At 42.6% G+C, this 15,705-nt stretch overlaps 1 protein-coding gene and 1 long non-coding RNA gene across 2 annotated transcripts in view; one reads left to right on the top strand and one right to left on the bottom strand.

Moving 5' to 3' along the window:
* Positions 1–2,718: 2,718 nt before the first annotated feature.
* LOC309397019 lies at positions 2,719–5,022 on the bottom strand. Its single transcript, XR_014176194.1, has 3 exons — positions 4,771–5,022; positions 4,125–4,323; positions 2,719–4,009 (listed from the first exon to the last, which is right to left on the bottom strand). It is a non-coding gene; the product is annotated as an uncharacterized lncRNA (long non-coding RNA).
* Positions 5,023–7,219: 2,197 nt separating this feature from the next.
* ARID1A (AT-rich interaction domain 1A) overlaps positions 7,220–15,705 on the top strand; it is a 116,580-nt gene continuing 108,094 nt past the window's right edge. The window contains exon 1 of the mRNA XM_081962396.1: positions 7,220–7,411. The gene's annotated coding sequence lies outside the window, so the exon portion shown is untranslated. The remainder of the gene's footprint in view (positions 7,412–15,705) is intronic.

The following is a 15,705-nucleotide window of genomic DNA, read 5'->3' as shown; positions in this document are numbered from 1 at the left end:
AATTGAAACCTCAACCTGAGCCATCCTGTCTAGGAGGTGGAGCTCCATGTTGGACTTTGCTATCCATCGAATGTCAATCACATTAATTTTAAATTACTGCTGTACAGCCTGGTGTCAAAATGATTAAAGCATGAAGTAGAAAGCAGAGAGAGACACATTTACCTTGCAATTACAAGGACATTTAATTTTTTTTATCCTGCTTCAGCCTTCACTGTGGAAATCTTAAAACATTTTTTCCCTGGTGCACATTTAAGAGATCAAAGTTCTAAGATTAGATAGAAACAAATCCAACTTTAGAATGCATCAGTAATATTCCATACACCAAATTCAATTGTCTTGCACGTTCAGCCTAAATTGAGGGAGTATAAAGGCAAGAATAAAGAGCAATCTTTATGTCTTGCAATATCATACTAGGCTAAGCATGTTGGATTTGTATATGTACCTATGTATTTGCATTTGAAGCTGAAGAAAGAAGGGGGATGTAATGTAGGTATTACACTGTTTTTTTACGAAGTCCCTGCTCTAAATTGAAATACGCTTCCATGACTGAAGGGGAAGCTTCTGCAGCTTAAACAGTTTGTTGACTAGATCTCTTATTTTGACAAAGAAAATTGATTTAACAATGTAATATGTGTACATATGTATTCTATTGCCTAAAAAAAATACTGAGGCAATGGAGAGCCTGTTTGGAAAAGACATGCTAATACAGAGTATAAATACTACTACATATTATGTATAAATAGTAAATTTACTCTGAGTGTAGAGTATATAGCTGGAGTGGTTAAATCTATACTGTATATGAGGGAAGTACTAAAAAGTTTAGAGGGGCTCAGAGTTCCAGTGATATAAAATATCAGGAATTTTAAAGGAAGATGGTTGAAATTGAAAATACTTAATGACCACAGAGAAAACTTGGGGAGCATATAAATGATATACCCCCAAAAACCATGGCTAGTAATCCTGCAAGTAGGAACCAAGCCTATAGGGCTTTATTACACCAGCACTTGAGGCTGGATGTCCAGTGGTAACCAAGGTCAACCATGAGTTACTGTGCACTATTTGGACCTAAAGCAGGCAAATGTGCACTGGATCCAGTGTGATGCAAGATATGAAGCACCTTTGCCCAAATATTGCACATTTGTCATTTATACAAAATGATCAATGAGAGACACCACATAGTCCATTGGCATAAGAATGTGTGTGTATTAATGCAGTATATATTACTAATTCTTTTTTTGCTTTATGCTTCAGGGAAACTTCTTGAAGGCAGTAGCAACTTATTGTACTAAATTAGGATTTACTGTAGCTGGAATGATTTGGTTAAGGTAGATTTTTTTCTCTCTTCATGAATCTTTTTATGGTACTTGTCCTCCGCTTGGGCTAGGCCAGTGGTCGGCAAGCCGCGGCTCGCGAGCCACATGCGGCTCTTTACACATTTTAATGCGGCTCTTCTGTGTGCCGGGCGCCCGCTCCCCTCCCTCCCACTGTTCCCTCTAAGGTGCGCGGCTGCTAGAACTGGCCGCCCGCAAAGGACCTCCCCGGACTTGTTTTGGTGAGCGCGGGGCGACTGACGCCAGGAAAGCAAGCCCGGGGAGGAGGTCCTTTGTGGGTGGCCAATCCTAGCTGCTTGCGCCCGGCGCTGCAGCTAAAGTAAAGCCCCTGCCGCTACCGGAATATCTGCTGCCGCCTCCTCCTCCTCTAACAGCACCCGACGCTGCGGCAGAGGTGAAGCCGCCAAAGCTCCCGCCGGCGCCCCCGCCTATGTCAGCGGCGCCTCCCCCTCCGTTCGGAGCACCTGAGTTGGGCCCTGCGTTACCCTGCCCCCTCCTCCTCTGCTGTGCTTTTGAGGAGCCATGAGGCCGCGGGAGCCAGTAGGAAGACGGCGGGGGGGGGGCAGGAGCAGGGAAAAAAAGCCTCATGGCCTCATGGCTTCTCAAAAGCATGGCGGCGGCGGAGAAGGCAGCAGGGGTAACGCGGTGCTCCGAGTGGAGGGGGGCGCCAGCGGGAGCTTTGGCGGCTTCACTCCAAATGTAGTGGTGCTGTTGGAGGAGGAGGAGGAGGCAGCTGTTATTCTGGTGGCGGCAGGGGCTCGTCGACATCTTCAGCAGCAGCCCTGCCCCCTGTGAAAAAAGCCGAAGATGGATCCACGCAGATGACGTCGCCGCAACATGACTGGAAGAGGAATTCTGGGAGTTGAAGTCCACAAGTCTTCAAGCTGTCAGGTTTGAAGACCCTGGGTTTTTTCTTTTTTCTAAAGGGTTAGGGGTGCAAGGGTCTTGCAACTTGACAGCTTTAAGACTTGCATGCTTCAATGCCAGAGTTCCTGAGCCAACATGACTGGAGGAGGAATTCTGGGAGTTGAAGTCCACAAGTCTTCAAGCTGTCAGGTTTGAAGACCCCTGGGGTTTTTTTTTCTAAAGGGTTAGGGGTGCAAGGATCTTGTAACTTGACAGCTTTAAGACTTGCGTGCTTCAAATGCCAGAGTTTATTGAAACTAAAAACAGTATACCATCCTATGTATTTTCGGTTTTAAAAATGTGGCTCTCAAAATAAATTTCAATCGTGGTTTTGGCGAGATTTGGCTCAGTTGAAAAAAAAGGTTGCCCACCACTGGGCTAGGCCTTCTGATTTATATCCAGGCGATGAATGAGTTTGTGACAGCTTCTACCAGAACTTAATTTCTATGGTAAATACCAGAATTCACAGTAGCTGTGAGCATATAGTATGCTTATTTCATTGACTGAACCCAAGTTCCTAGGTTTGCATAACATACTGGAACTGTGTTTGCACAATGTATCTGCCTAAAATACAGCTGGCTAATCTGCAGACCAGTATGCTCTGCCATAGGTTTTTTCTAGGTAAAAGAGACAAAGAACAAGAGATACTATTATGGTCCATGCTGGATAACTGAGAAACTAAAGAATACCCAAAAGAAAAATGTGCTTCATTGATTACAGAAAAGCCTTGGATTGTGCCAACAAGTGTAAAATGCCTTTCGGCAAATGGGAATCTCATCCAAAACCTATACACAGGACAGGAAGCCATAATCCAGATTCATAACCTATATGCTGAATATCTTTGAGGGAGGCTGGAGTGGAAGACAAGCATGGTCTTAAACATGGAGGAAGAAATATCAATAATCTCTGTTATGCTGATTACACATTCTGATAGCTGAAAATGCAAAAACACGAGCACAGTGGAGAAAAAAATGGCATTAAGGTTAAACATGAAGACCAAACCACTGCCAATGGGTCAGCAACTAACCTTAACAGTGACAACAAAGAAGTTGAAGTTTGAATGATTTCTGCTTTTTAGCATCAATTATTAGTGGTTGGTTATCTATATACTACCTTGAGTTGTAAAAAGAATAAAGATGGGATATAAATCAAATAAACAAATAGTAAAGGAATCAGCAGTCCAGAATCGGCAGTCTGCAAACTAGCATTGGTAAGCTAGCAATCAAGGCCTTGGAAAAGATGCCATGACATGTCTATCATTAAGATCTTTATTGTTTTAATGATTTATTCTGGACATTCTTCAATGTCTGTAAGCTGCCTCAAACTGCCTTCAGTGAGATTTGTGGCACACAGGTTTTGACAAAGATCTTTCACAAATATCAGAAATACATAAGCAATTATTTTCTTTGTGACACACTACAAAATTGAAAGCAAGACTTTGAAGAATCAGTACTGATTGTTTTGAATGTTGGTGTTACACAATGTGTTAGAGGGCAAAAGCTCAGATTGATCCTTTAAAAATTATGGACACCAGCAAAGGAATACTGATGTGCCAATCAGCTGTTTGGCAATTAGAGATGCGGCAGCAGCATTGGAGCTGGCATTGTCCATGAGACTTGCAGATGTTGGTGCTGTCTTTTGGAGTGGAAGCAGCTGCCAAAAGCTTATCTGTGGTGGAGCCTTCCTGATTGTGTTGAAGTCTGCTGGCAATGGATTATTTTTCAAGAAACACCAATTGGTCACACAAGGCTACTTGGTAGATTGGCTCGTTCCTGAGAATATTATGGACAAACAGGAAAGATGAAAGGAAATAGAAATATACAACCAGTAGCCAAGTGAACGAACTGAATTACAGGGAGACCTTAAAGAACAAACCAGGAAACTCACCCTGGGAAAAGTCCATCTATGTTGATGTTAAGAATTGATTCTGGGTAGACAGGTAATCCAGTCAATGCCTTACCCATAGTCCCCTGAATACCATGGATTCTCTGACTTTCCACTTTCAAAACCTTTCATTTGCTTTTACCTCGTCTAATTCAACTCCTCATCCAAACTCCACAGATAAAGCCTTCAGGGAATTAAACACCTACAAAACAGAAACGTAAAAATAGTGAGAGAAGTAATCTGTACCAGCAAACTTCATCTGAAGTTGAGCTAACCTTCTTGCCTTCCACATACATCTATGCAAAGGAACTGCATTTCAATCCATACAGCCTTCCGCCTCCCCCTCCACCCCCCCAAAGCCATAAAAATAAAAAAGCGCCACACCCCCTTGCCTGCTTCCCCGTTTAGGTACCCATATTACTGTACCCATTTCTCAACCCCCCCCCCCGCTTCCTTTTGGCAAGATCTGGCACCAGAGGGCAGCAAAGGGAGTTTTTCCTTCCCTCCTTGCAGTTGGGCCGTTTTCCCTCTCGGTTGTGCTAAATGCTTCTGTAGCGAATGTTTCCATTTGCAAAGGCGGCCTCCCCTCCCCCCAGCGCAGTTTCTCTGCCATTAACCCTCTGCAGTTTGCAGCCAGCTTCTTCCCCACCTCCCAGCTGACATGCAGCTTGGTGATGGGATAAATTGAAGGTCTCTGAAAGGAGAGGAGGGGGGAGTGCGCGCGTGTGTGTGTGTGTGAAAGGGGGGGGGGCAGGGAGAGCTTGCAAACTAAATGTAGAGAAGCGGGGAGGGCGCTTTCAAAAGCTTTTTTTTTGCGCTCGATTTCCAAATCCGCAGGAAGCGGGGCTGCTGCTCCTTCTCCCCCCCCGCGCTTGTTTTCGGAGGGGGGGGGAGAGGCTGCTCGCTTAACTCTTTTGGGGATGGAGGCGCGCGTGGAAAAGTTGCATCCTTTCGTTGGGAAGGGCGATCTAAGCCTGCTTTTTTTGGGGGGGTGTCAGCATGAGGGGCTTCTTCGCTTGGCTGATCTGGGGTTCAGGCTTACTCTCCCCCACCCTCTTTAGTCTTGGAAACTGGGGGAGGGGTCCCCCCACGGCCCCCACCCCAGGGGGGAGGGGGCAGTTCTGTGCTGGAGCCAAGCTCGAGACTTCTGGGGGGGTCATGCTGCTCCACATGCCTTTTGCCGGGGGGGGGAAGTGGGGGGGTCTTTGTGCGCTCCTCTTTGGAAGATGGGGAGGATCAGCGCCGCTGTTCTCTCTCTGGGGCTGGATTTTTTTGAGGGGGGTGTCAACCGTGTTTCCTTCAAAATGGAGAGGGGGGGTCGCTTTTCTGCACTCTACCGGCGCCCCCCCTCCCCCCCCCCCGTAGGACAAGCACACGCTTGGCTACTCCGGAGCTCCGTCCTGGGCCCGGGGCTGAGTTTCACCTTCACCTGACGGACTACCCGCCCACTCCTCTCACAGGGCAGGACGTTCTCCCCGCCCCCGCCGGCCCCACCCGCTCCTCCTAAGCGGGAGTTTCCAGGAAGCGCCGAGCGGCGGTATCGCTCAGCCGCCTCTCCTTCGCCAGAACCCTCCGCCGACGAGCCTGTGGCAACCACGTCAAAGAGTCCCCGCGACCCAACTCGTCTTTTTTTCTTCTTTGCTCCCCCTCCCGCCACGCCAGCCGAGGAAAAAACCCGCTTGGGAGTCCCGCATGGCCTTTGGCGCGCCCTTTCGCTGGCGGGGTGGAGGGGAAGTATGCGCCCGTTTTAGATTTGAGGGGGAGGGGAAAGAACGAGTTCCGGGCGCGGCGGAAGCACCCGGAGGCCCGTGAGGGAGTGGGGGCTCGTGAGAGAGCGAGAGCCGAAGAGCTCGTTTAGCGAGCGGGAAAACGCGGCTCGGAGCTGGGAACAGCCTCCCGCCCTCCCCCCTCCGCTCCCTCGCCGGGGGCGCTTCTCAGCGAGTTTCAAGAGACGCCGAGGCAGCGAGCGGGCTCCGGTGACGAGCCTGCTCCTCTTCGCCCAGAGCCAGGGGGGGGGGGGAGGCGGCCTCGTTCCTCCTCGCCGCGAGCCCCAGGGTGGGCCGCTTCCAGGCAGCCCTCCCCGCACCCCGCCTGCCTGCCTGCCTCCGCTTTCGGGCAAGGAGGCCTCGCTTTGGAGGGCCACTTCCCTGATGGAAATAACGAGCTATTGCAGCTCGCCACGGTGGACCTGCGGGGCTGTTTTACACCCGCCTCGGGGAGGTGTTTCCTTCGCCTGGAGTAGATTTAAAGACACCTTTTAAAAAAAAGAATAATAAAAACACATCAAAAAATAAAAGCGCATCAAGAAATTGCAGCTTCCTGCAATAACGCCAGCGAAACTGCAAAAAACCCGCGCTACTAGGAACATCATATTTTAAGGTACTTGGTTGATGCCTAGGACGCTGCCAGCAACCCGTATGAACCATTAGCGCCAGTCAATGGTGTTTGTGACATATCTTTAAATGTTAACTTGACACTGGAGTTTCAGGTTTAATGAATAAAAGAAATAATAATAAAAACCGTCCCCTCCCCCAATGCAGGCATTCACTCGCGGAACACCTGATCGCAGAGTGCAAACATTGCCTTAACGTCAGAGTTGCCCCATAGATGGACTGAAACAAAAACGCGGTTTTTTCCTCCCCAGGAGACGTTTCACATGGCCGGAGCTTCTCTGGAAGTGAGTCAGGGTAGACACCCTTCCGATCCGAGAGAGGAAAGAAGAAGAAGAAAAAAAGGGGGGGAAGCGCCTAGTCCTCCTTTTTTTCAGCCGCTTTCCTTCCCCGTGTAGCGACGCCCCCTCCACGTTGTCCAGCAGCCAAGGTCGCCCTTGCTGCGAAAGCGACGGTCGTTGTGTAGAAGGCATTGAAAATGACTCCCGGGCAGGGAGGAGGTGAAAAGTTAGGAAAAGAGTGTGTGGGGAGGGGGGAAGAAGAGACCCTTGCTTGAAGCAGAATGAAAAATGGAGGTGTGTGAACCTTGGTATGAAGGTGAATGTGAGAACGTAGAAAGCCACGAGAAGGAACCGATGGGAACCGTCTCACCTGCGCCTATTTTTTCTGCCTTGGATTAGGTTTTGTAAAAGTCGCCATCTAACAACGCAGGCTTGAGTTGGCGGCTGACTTATAGACGAAACGGTTCGGGGTTTCGTCTTAAGTCGAAACCGTGCATTTCGGGAAACCTGGTTCAGTTGAACACAAAACCCAGGCAGGAAAAGTGAAGGTGGGGGGCGGGAGGGGAGCTGAAACAGAAAGAACCATATTTCGGGAAATAAAAAACCCTACAGAATTCAGGTAGGTTTATTTGCTTTAAACGGGGGCCAGATTTCCAAAGAGATTCGGCGGCTTCCCCTGAACTCGTTTTCACCAGCAGCCAAGCGGGGAAGAGACTTTTTGCATTGTTCCCACAGAGGCTTCTTTGGCAGAGCCCGTTTTTTAGGTGTGTCAGTGGCTCATTACTGTTTCCCGGTATCTTGGCCTAGTGAACAGCAACTGAGATACATAATAAAGGGAGGGTTTTGTCAGAGTTTACAGCTGCCCAGAACTGTAAGCTATTGGCCTATTGCTCAGCTTGGGCGAAGGTGGTTGAAATGCTTGATAAGAGTGTGTCTTCAGATTCAGACGTGTTTTGTTGGACAAAAGCTGGAAAACTTTATTTGGCTTTCTACATTTTCACTTGACCACACTTTTCTAAAACACCGTCTTGTTTTTAAAGACTTGCAGACATAGTTAATGTATAAGAATGAGGCTTTGTTCACAAGGTGTGCTTGAACTGTAATCCATGGTTTTACAAATCACAACAGCTGAGCACAGTGCATTGAATCACAGTAATTAATCACATTTTAGCCAAGCACTTTGTGCAGAGATAGTATATTTTACATGTTATGTGGACTCCGGAAATTAGGTTGAGTAAAATCTAAGTACTATAAGCCAGTGATTAACATACCATGCAAACATACTTATAGCTTAGTGTTTGGGTGAATCTGGCCTTAATGCATATTTTGATTTAGCATGTTGTAAAAAACACAACCATTGTAAATTGTTGACTAGTTTATGGTTATTTAATGTATTTTGCGGTTCCTCTTAAGCATACCTTTCTTCCCATTAATTTTGCAGAAAGAAAAAACTCAATAGGTTTATATTTCTGCTTTCTTCATTAAATTCCAGTTTAAACAGGCAAGTCTAATCTTGTCATATTTGAAATCGTTTCATGGAACCCTTTTACGGGAATCAAGCTAAATTAAAATTATACATAGTGATTTTTTTTGATCAAAATCTTGGATTTAATTAATTCCCCTTTCCTAATAAAATTATCTGGTACCACTTCCTGGTGGATATGTTATTTCCATTGACAATTATATGTTGAGTTTGCTTCCCAGGTAAAGAAAATTAAGATTGTTCAGGCCCATTGCATGTAGCACTAGGACGCCACAAATCCTAACTCTGGATTTTTACCAGAATTTCATGTCCTCCAATTAAACTAGCTAGGAGATGGGCAAAGAAAATGATTGGAAGATTTGTTTTCGACTGATTTAGTATGTCTTATTTACTCTATTAACCCTGAGAAATAGGGCAAACCCCCTAAGAATGTTCAAGTTGATTCTTGCTGGTTTTTCTCCTCCCATTTGTAGCTACAAAGGCTTCACATCTTCCTGTTAGTCCTGCTGAACAGAGGAGAGGACTGAGGATAATTCTCAGGCCTTGCTCTGCATTTCCCCCTCCCCCTCCACTCTTCCCATCCCCCAGCAAGGCTCCCATGACTTGCCTCCCTCCCATTAGTCCTGAAAAGAAGGCTCCCAGCTTTTTCTATGTTTGGTTTTCTCTTACCAGCCAAAAACTCCCAGACCCAACCCTGCATCTGCACGGCTGATTTTGTTGTCACATCTAACAGCCAACACACACAACTGCTCACCGCTTTGGAAAACAAGCATAGAGCTGCTTCATAACAATTAGCAGTGGTGGTTCTTAATTTGTATTGAATGTGTTGTGCCTGAGATATACTGTTAATGTATAGAATACTCTTGCTAAAATGTTCCGCCTTTGCAATTATCTTTATAATTCCTTCTGGTTCACCAAACATTTAACCTTTTCTTTTAAAAAATCTGTCAGAAATAGGAGATAGGCTTTTCGTTTCTTAATGCATATTTGGTATATTTCAATTATTTCCCCTTCCCCCATCTGTTGAAGCACAGAAGTTATTTCAACACAGATTAGAATCATAAATGTTAATGAAATGCTTGCAGGTTATGTATGCGTAGCTAGAGAGAATGTTTAACCAGTTTTGCGTTTTCTCTCAGCAGACAGATTACACTTGGTAACATTGAAATAGGAGATTCCATTCATGCCATTAATGCTCATGTGGACACATAAATTCTATCCATTTTTTAATCACCATTGGAACTGCAATTACAAACCCTTTATTGGGGAGTAAATCCCAATGAATTCGGTGAAGCTATTTTTGAGAAAACGTAAGAGATTGCACTGCAAAATAGTTTTTGTAATACAGTTGTTATTTCCTGAAACACAAACCTTGTTAATATCTTCAAGATGAATATGATAGAAATGGTAGTGTATTTGTATGTTATATATATAGGATCTATTTATATATGTTAAGCTATGCAAGGATCAAGTAACTGCATATTAAGCATTAATATTCATTTTGGTTTTGTCTGTTTTTAAGATTTAGTATGTTGTGCAATCTCAGCCTGCTTTAATTTGCGGTTCAGTGAGTTGAGCAAACCAAGAAAATTGGTTAATTCAATAACCAGGTGAAATATATCATGAATTGAGCTCCACACTAGAATTATAATATTTATTACCTCAGACAGGGGGTGTCAAACTGGCAGCCTGCAGACCGGATGCGTCAAACGCAGACCATGCCCACCCCAGCTCCGCAAAGGGAAAAAAGGTCGCGAAACATCACATGACAGCAAGCATGACGCCGCGAGTTTGACACCCATGACCTAAGAGTTACAAGAGATTTTATAAGACCCTAACTACAATTTTGAAGTCTCAGGTGAATCTAGTTTCTTGTTATGTTAAACCACTGTTTGCTTAACTATGGTTTGTTAACCCATAGTTGTTTGGTTTCATATATTGTGCTAAATCAAACTGGCTTACAAAGAACAATGGCTAAATCTACACAATTTACTAAACTTAGTAAACATTATTGCTTAATATTGTCCATGTGCACCTTGTCACTGATGTCACTCTTCTCTGTGACTTTTCAGAACTGAGTTGAAAACCACTTTCCTCTAGTTACACATATAAATTTGTTTTACTTATGTATATATTTGTCATATTTAAGAATCGCCCATCTCCCTTACGCTGAGCAGTGTGCAATATAATATTAAAAGCATAAAAACAGTATGTAAAATTTAAGAGACAAGGAACTGATTAAAAAGCAAGGGGAAGTCTTTTCAGGGCACCGCTACATTAAGCCTACCAAGGTAGGGTTTTACTAAACAGTCATTGGAGTGATTGACCATTTGACCAAATGCACTAAGGCTTTATAGTTACATAAGAGCACTTTTATGGTTTTCCCAGTTGCCATGTGTGGCTGTGAAAGTTGGACCATAAGAAAGGCTGAGCGCCAAAGAATTGAGGCCTTTGAACTATGGTGCTGGAGAAGACTCCTGCAAGTCCCTTGGACTGCAAGGCGATCCAACCGGTCAGTCCTAGAGGAGATCAACCCTGACTGCTCTTTAGAAGGCCAGATCCTGAAGATGAAACTTAAATACTTTGGCCACCTGATGAGAACGAAGGACTCATTGGAGAAGAGCCTCATGCTGGGAAAGATGGAGGGCAAAAGAAGAAGGGGATGACAGAGAATGAGGTGGCTGGATGGAGTCACTGAAGCAGTCAGTGTGAGCTTAAATGGATTCCAGAGGATGATAGAGGACAGGAAGGCCTGGAGAATGTTGTCCATGGGGTTGGACATGACTTCACAACTAACAACAACAAAGAGCATTTTGCAGAATTGTTTGTTTTAATGACAATTTTTTTACTTTTTGACTATGTTAGTATTGTTAGAAAAGCTTATTTTCTCGTAGTGCATCCCAAATGGGTAAAATTTTGATGGAACAGTGAGTGTCATGAATACAATAAAAGGGCCAATGGTCTGTAAAATATTCTCTTCAAAATAGTATTAATGAGCAACATATATTTCTGTTAATCAGTACTTTTTGTACATTCTGATTTTAATTTTTATACCTCAAAGAAAAATGGATAACCACAGTTTGGTGGTTAGCTATAATAATAATTTAATATACATATTTAAGGATAGGAGTGAAAAAATCATCACAAAGATCATCATATTTTCTTACAGACAATTTAAGAGAATGCAGAGAAATACATAAGGGATCAAGTGGGTCCATAGATGATTTTGCCCCATCACCAGTTTACAGCTGGGTAATAAGGACTAGATAGTTTAAAATTAAGAGGTCTGAGATTTAAAATGAGACATATAGGAATCATTGGTTAGGATGAGAGGGAGAAGAAGGTAGAAGGAGGAGAAGATGATACATACTCTGGGACAATCTAATGGAAAAGGGAAGTGAGGTAATAGTAAACTTAATTGTTTTGTGATTTGAGACTCAGTGAATATGCTAATATCATATTCTTGTTAATCTTGTCCATTTCTTAAAAGAATATTTAGGAAGAATAAGGATAAAACACTCCATGGCAGAACATTTATAGTAAGAGACCATTACTTCTTTTAACATTACTTATACATCACCAAAATCCCAGGATCTTTGGGCTTGATTAGTTTATGCAATGATGTTTATGTCTTTTATGAGAATCTTGTGTTATTTGGGCTTTTCTAGCTTGACAATTAAACTAAGAAAGTATATATTTACATGCAGTAAAAACGGGGATCATGGAAGAAAAATGCAGATGGCAGAAAGATGAAGATACTTTACTTGATTCAGGATTATTTGCAGTTGATTGGTTTGAATCCAAATGTTTTACCAAAACCACCTCAAAATAACTTTCCTAACCCAAATATATAGGATACATAGAGGCATTAGGAGTTGGGCTTAATTTACAACTATCTTTACCTCAGGTATAAAGTTATACTTAGATTTCCTACATTCTATCATTACAAAATGGTAGGATTAAAGGTTACTTTGTACTCAGTTTCTTTATTAATACCGAATTTACAGTTCATCTCCATGATCTAGTTTGAACTATGGCAGGGGTGTCCAAACTTGGCAACTTTAAGACTTGTGGACTTCAACTCCCAGAATTCCCCAGCCAGAATACGGTAAGTCTAAGGGCTAGTGCTAGCAACATTGCTACTCTGTAAGTTGCACTTGTTACCAATGTTCTGGGTGCAATTCAAAGTGCTGTTTGTTATCTACAAAACCTTCATGGCATTGGGCCGTGAATATTTGTGGCATCATTTATCTCTGTTTGTCCTATATAATCCAACACAGTGGGCATGCTCTGGGTTCCATCAGTTAGACAGTGTGACCTTATGAGACCTCAGAGGCACGGCTTCTCTATTGCCATGCCTGTGGAACGGCCTTCTCCCAAAAGTTGGGTTGGCCTTTGAGTAGGCTATGAAGACTTGACTTTCTAGCGGTGTATCTGGCCAGCATCTGGAGAAAAGTACAGTTAAATGTACCTCGTGGTAATAGTTGTGCGCCTGGCCCCCAGGGCTTTTTATTACTTTATCCTTTTTCTTTGTATGCAGTGTTTTTAAGCTTTGCTAGCTGCCGAGAGTTGCCTTTTTGAGTGGATGGCCATGTAAATCGAATATATACAATTTCCTACTCCATGCCTGGCATATGTTTAAGGCGTCTCTGTTACATTTGTTCCTGTGCTTGAAAAAGAACTCCTTTTTCTATAGTAAACTTGATCCATTTGTGAAAGCCTTCAAAGGTACATCTCACCTTCCTGGAGGGCAAACTTTCTTTTAAGTATTGTAAGGTTTATTGAGTTCCCACTTATGGGGAACTGGGGGTTGCTAAGTGCCACTATCTTGTTTACTGGCAACACAAGATTTTGGGGTTTTAATTTGTAACAGTGGTATTTGTTGGGATATGTTATTTGCTTTGTACCAAACTGTGTTTTTGGCTGATCTTTGATCATAATGAAATGAAACAGAAACTTCTACACCAACAGGGATTTAAACTGATTTTCTCCCCCTTTTACACCATTATCTTTTCAAAATTCCGCCTAAAACATAAGCAGATTCCAAAATCCTCCATAGAAGAATAGCCTGCTATCATGGGAGGGCAAAACATATGTGGATCAGCTGCACTTCAAACTCTCCTTTTTGATTCAAAATGTTAATTTCTTTCCATCTGAAATTATATTTTGTCTCAAAGTATCATAATGTTTTGACTTAAAACACTGGAATGTTTCAATTCAAAAACGATTTCAGATTGTTGAATCGTATCAATTTAATTTTTGGAATGGTTTAGAAAATGCATTTTTGCCTAGAGCCTAGCTATTCAGCATAACCCAATCAAGGAGCTGTATGGATTGTTCTGGGCCTGTCAAGATCTAATCTTTGCTGGAATCTTATCCTCTGGTCTAGACAGGATAACAAGCTAGTCCAGGATATTAACAGAGCTTTGGATATTGTACAAAGAACATGTTAATCTTATGACAATATGGCCAGGTTGTGTAGCGTAATTCTTGCAGAAATAGCCTAGCACTTCCTCATACTTGCCAGTATTCATGGCCCTGATGTGCCTCTTTGCCTGTTATCCTAATCACTGTGTTAATATGTAATAATAAAAATGCCAAATCCAGTCTAAACATCTGGCTGGCTGCACAGTGAACCATAATAAATAAATAATAAATTGGAGAGCCAGTTTGGCATAATGATTAAAATGCTTACATAGAAACCAGGAAATGGTGAATTCTATTCCCACCTTTGGCATGAACGTCGACTGGGTGACCGTGGACTAGTAACTCACCCTCAGCCCAACCTACCTCACAGGGATGTTGTGGAGAAAATAGGAGGCAGGAGTATTGTGTATGATTGCCACCTTCAGTTACTTGCAGTAAATGTCGGGTAAAAATCTAATAAATATTATAGGCCATGTATAATTAACATATTGCATATTAGGGTAAACTAAAAACAGTTTACGGGCTTCAGTTTATGCGTTTCAGGCATTTAATTTCTGCATATATCCTTTCTGAAAGACTATCTGTTTCTCCAACACGCCTCTTTGTGTATCACATTTCTCAAATGTAACTCTTATTTGAATGTTCTTTTTTATTGTTAAAAATTAATATCTAATTGCACATTACAAGTACATTTTAATGTGCTTATTGTGCAAAACTGAATATGATTTAATAATAGTGTTTGGTAAAGTCTATGGTAAAATAAGATCCATAATTGCTTATTGAATCTATCCTGACTCAACACGTTTGATAATATCTTTAGAAACTGCATTGGCAATTCTAATGTAAATGCAAAAATCTGCAGTGAAATAATGTCCTTTTTGTGTAAGTGTGTATTTGTGTATTAATAGATTTGACCAGATACAAATGAGGATAAGCTTCTGCAGCTTTATTCCATGTACAAAAGACAATAGTAGGAAATTAAAGTTAAAAGAGAAACTACTATATTCTCTGAATTTGGCCAACCCTCCGTGCTTATGTTATCTTAATCTCTTGTCCAATTTTTTTGATATACAGTATATTTCAGTTATAGTCTTGTTTTACCTGTACTATATCTTTCCATAATCAATAAAATATTGAGCAGTTGCAGGATATTCATACCACACTTTATAGCACAACTTTTACAAGCCTGATAATACAATCTTGAGCAACTGTAAGGAGATAACTAACTTCTATGAGTTTAGTGGGATTTAAGTGCATATGTTTAGTATTACGGCCAGATTCTGTAATCAAATGGAATAACTTGCTTGCTAGTTCCAGTTAGACTGGCTCTACACATTCCAAAAATGTACTATCTCTGTTTATAAAATATTCCTGGTTCTTCTTTATTACTTAGTATGCTGAAATTAGCAAGATATGAGGAAGCAAAGGTGACATAAAAGATAAATAAAAATATTGTCATGATCTCCACCAAAGAGCAACTATTACACTGTCCAGCAACTGGGTGTGTGTGTGGGGGGGGGGGGTGTTGCATATGCATGGAGCATGCTAGAGGCAGTGTGGAAATGTACCCTCATCTTTTTTTATATATCCAACTTGTTAGAAAAAATGGTGATGTGTGCAAACCTCCCATAGCATAGCAATTTCTCTTCAATTGCAATTAATGGAAGGGGCACAGCTACTACCCCCATGGTACCCAAAGCAGAACAGCAGTGCAATAGAATTGCTGACGCTATGTCAGGACAATAGGTTGTCCTGCAGGGGATCTTCCCATCTCATCCTCCTGCACTTCATCAATGCGGAGAGATTGTTCTCCTCAGCTGAAATCCAGCACACCCTTATTTGGAAGTAATTCTCATTGAACCCAAGGGAGTCTGTGAGTGGATATGTATAACGCATAGCCCAAGTGGTAAAAGCAGAATCAGACATTTGCTGGGGATTCAGTCTTATACTGTATATCCTGCTTGCAGACTTCCTATAGGCATTTGGTTTGGGCATGGGGTGGG

This window comes from Natrix helvetica, assembly GCF_964273705.1.
Source record: "Natrix helvetica genome assembly, chromosome: 9".
In the NCBI taxonomy this organism is placed as follows: Eukaryota; Metazoa; Chordata; class Lepidosauria; order Squamata; family Natricidae; genus Natrix; species Natrix helvetica.
The sequence above is the reverse complement of the archived record's forward strand: the minus strand, read 5'-3'. Positions and strand labels throughout refer to the sequence as shown.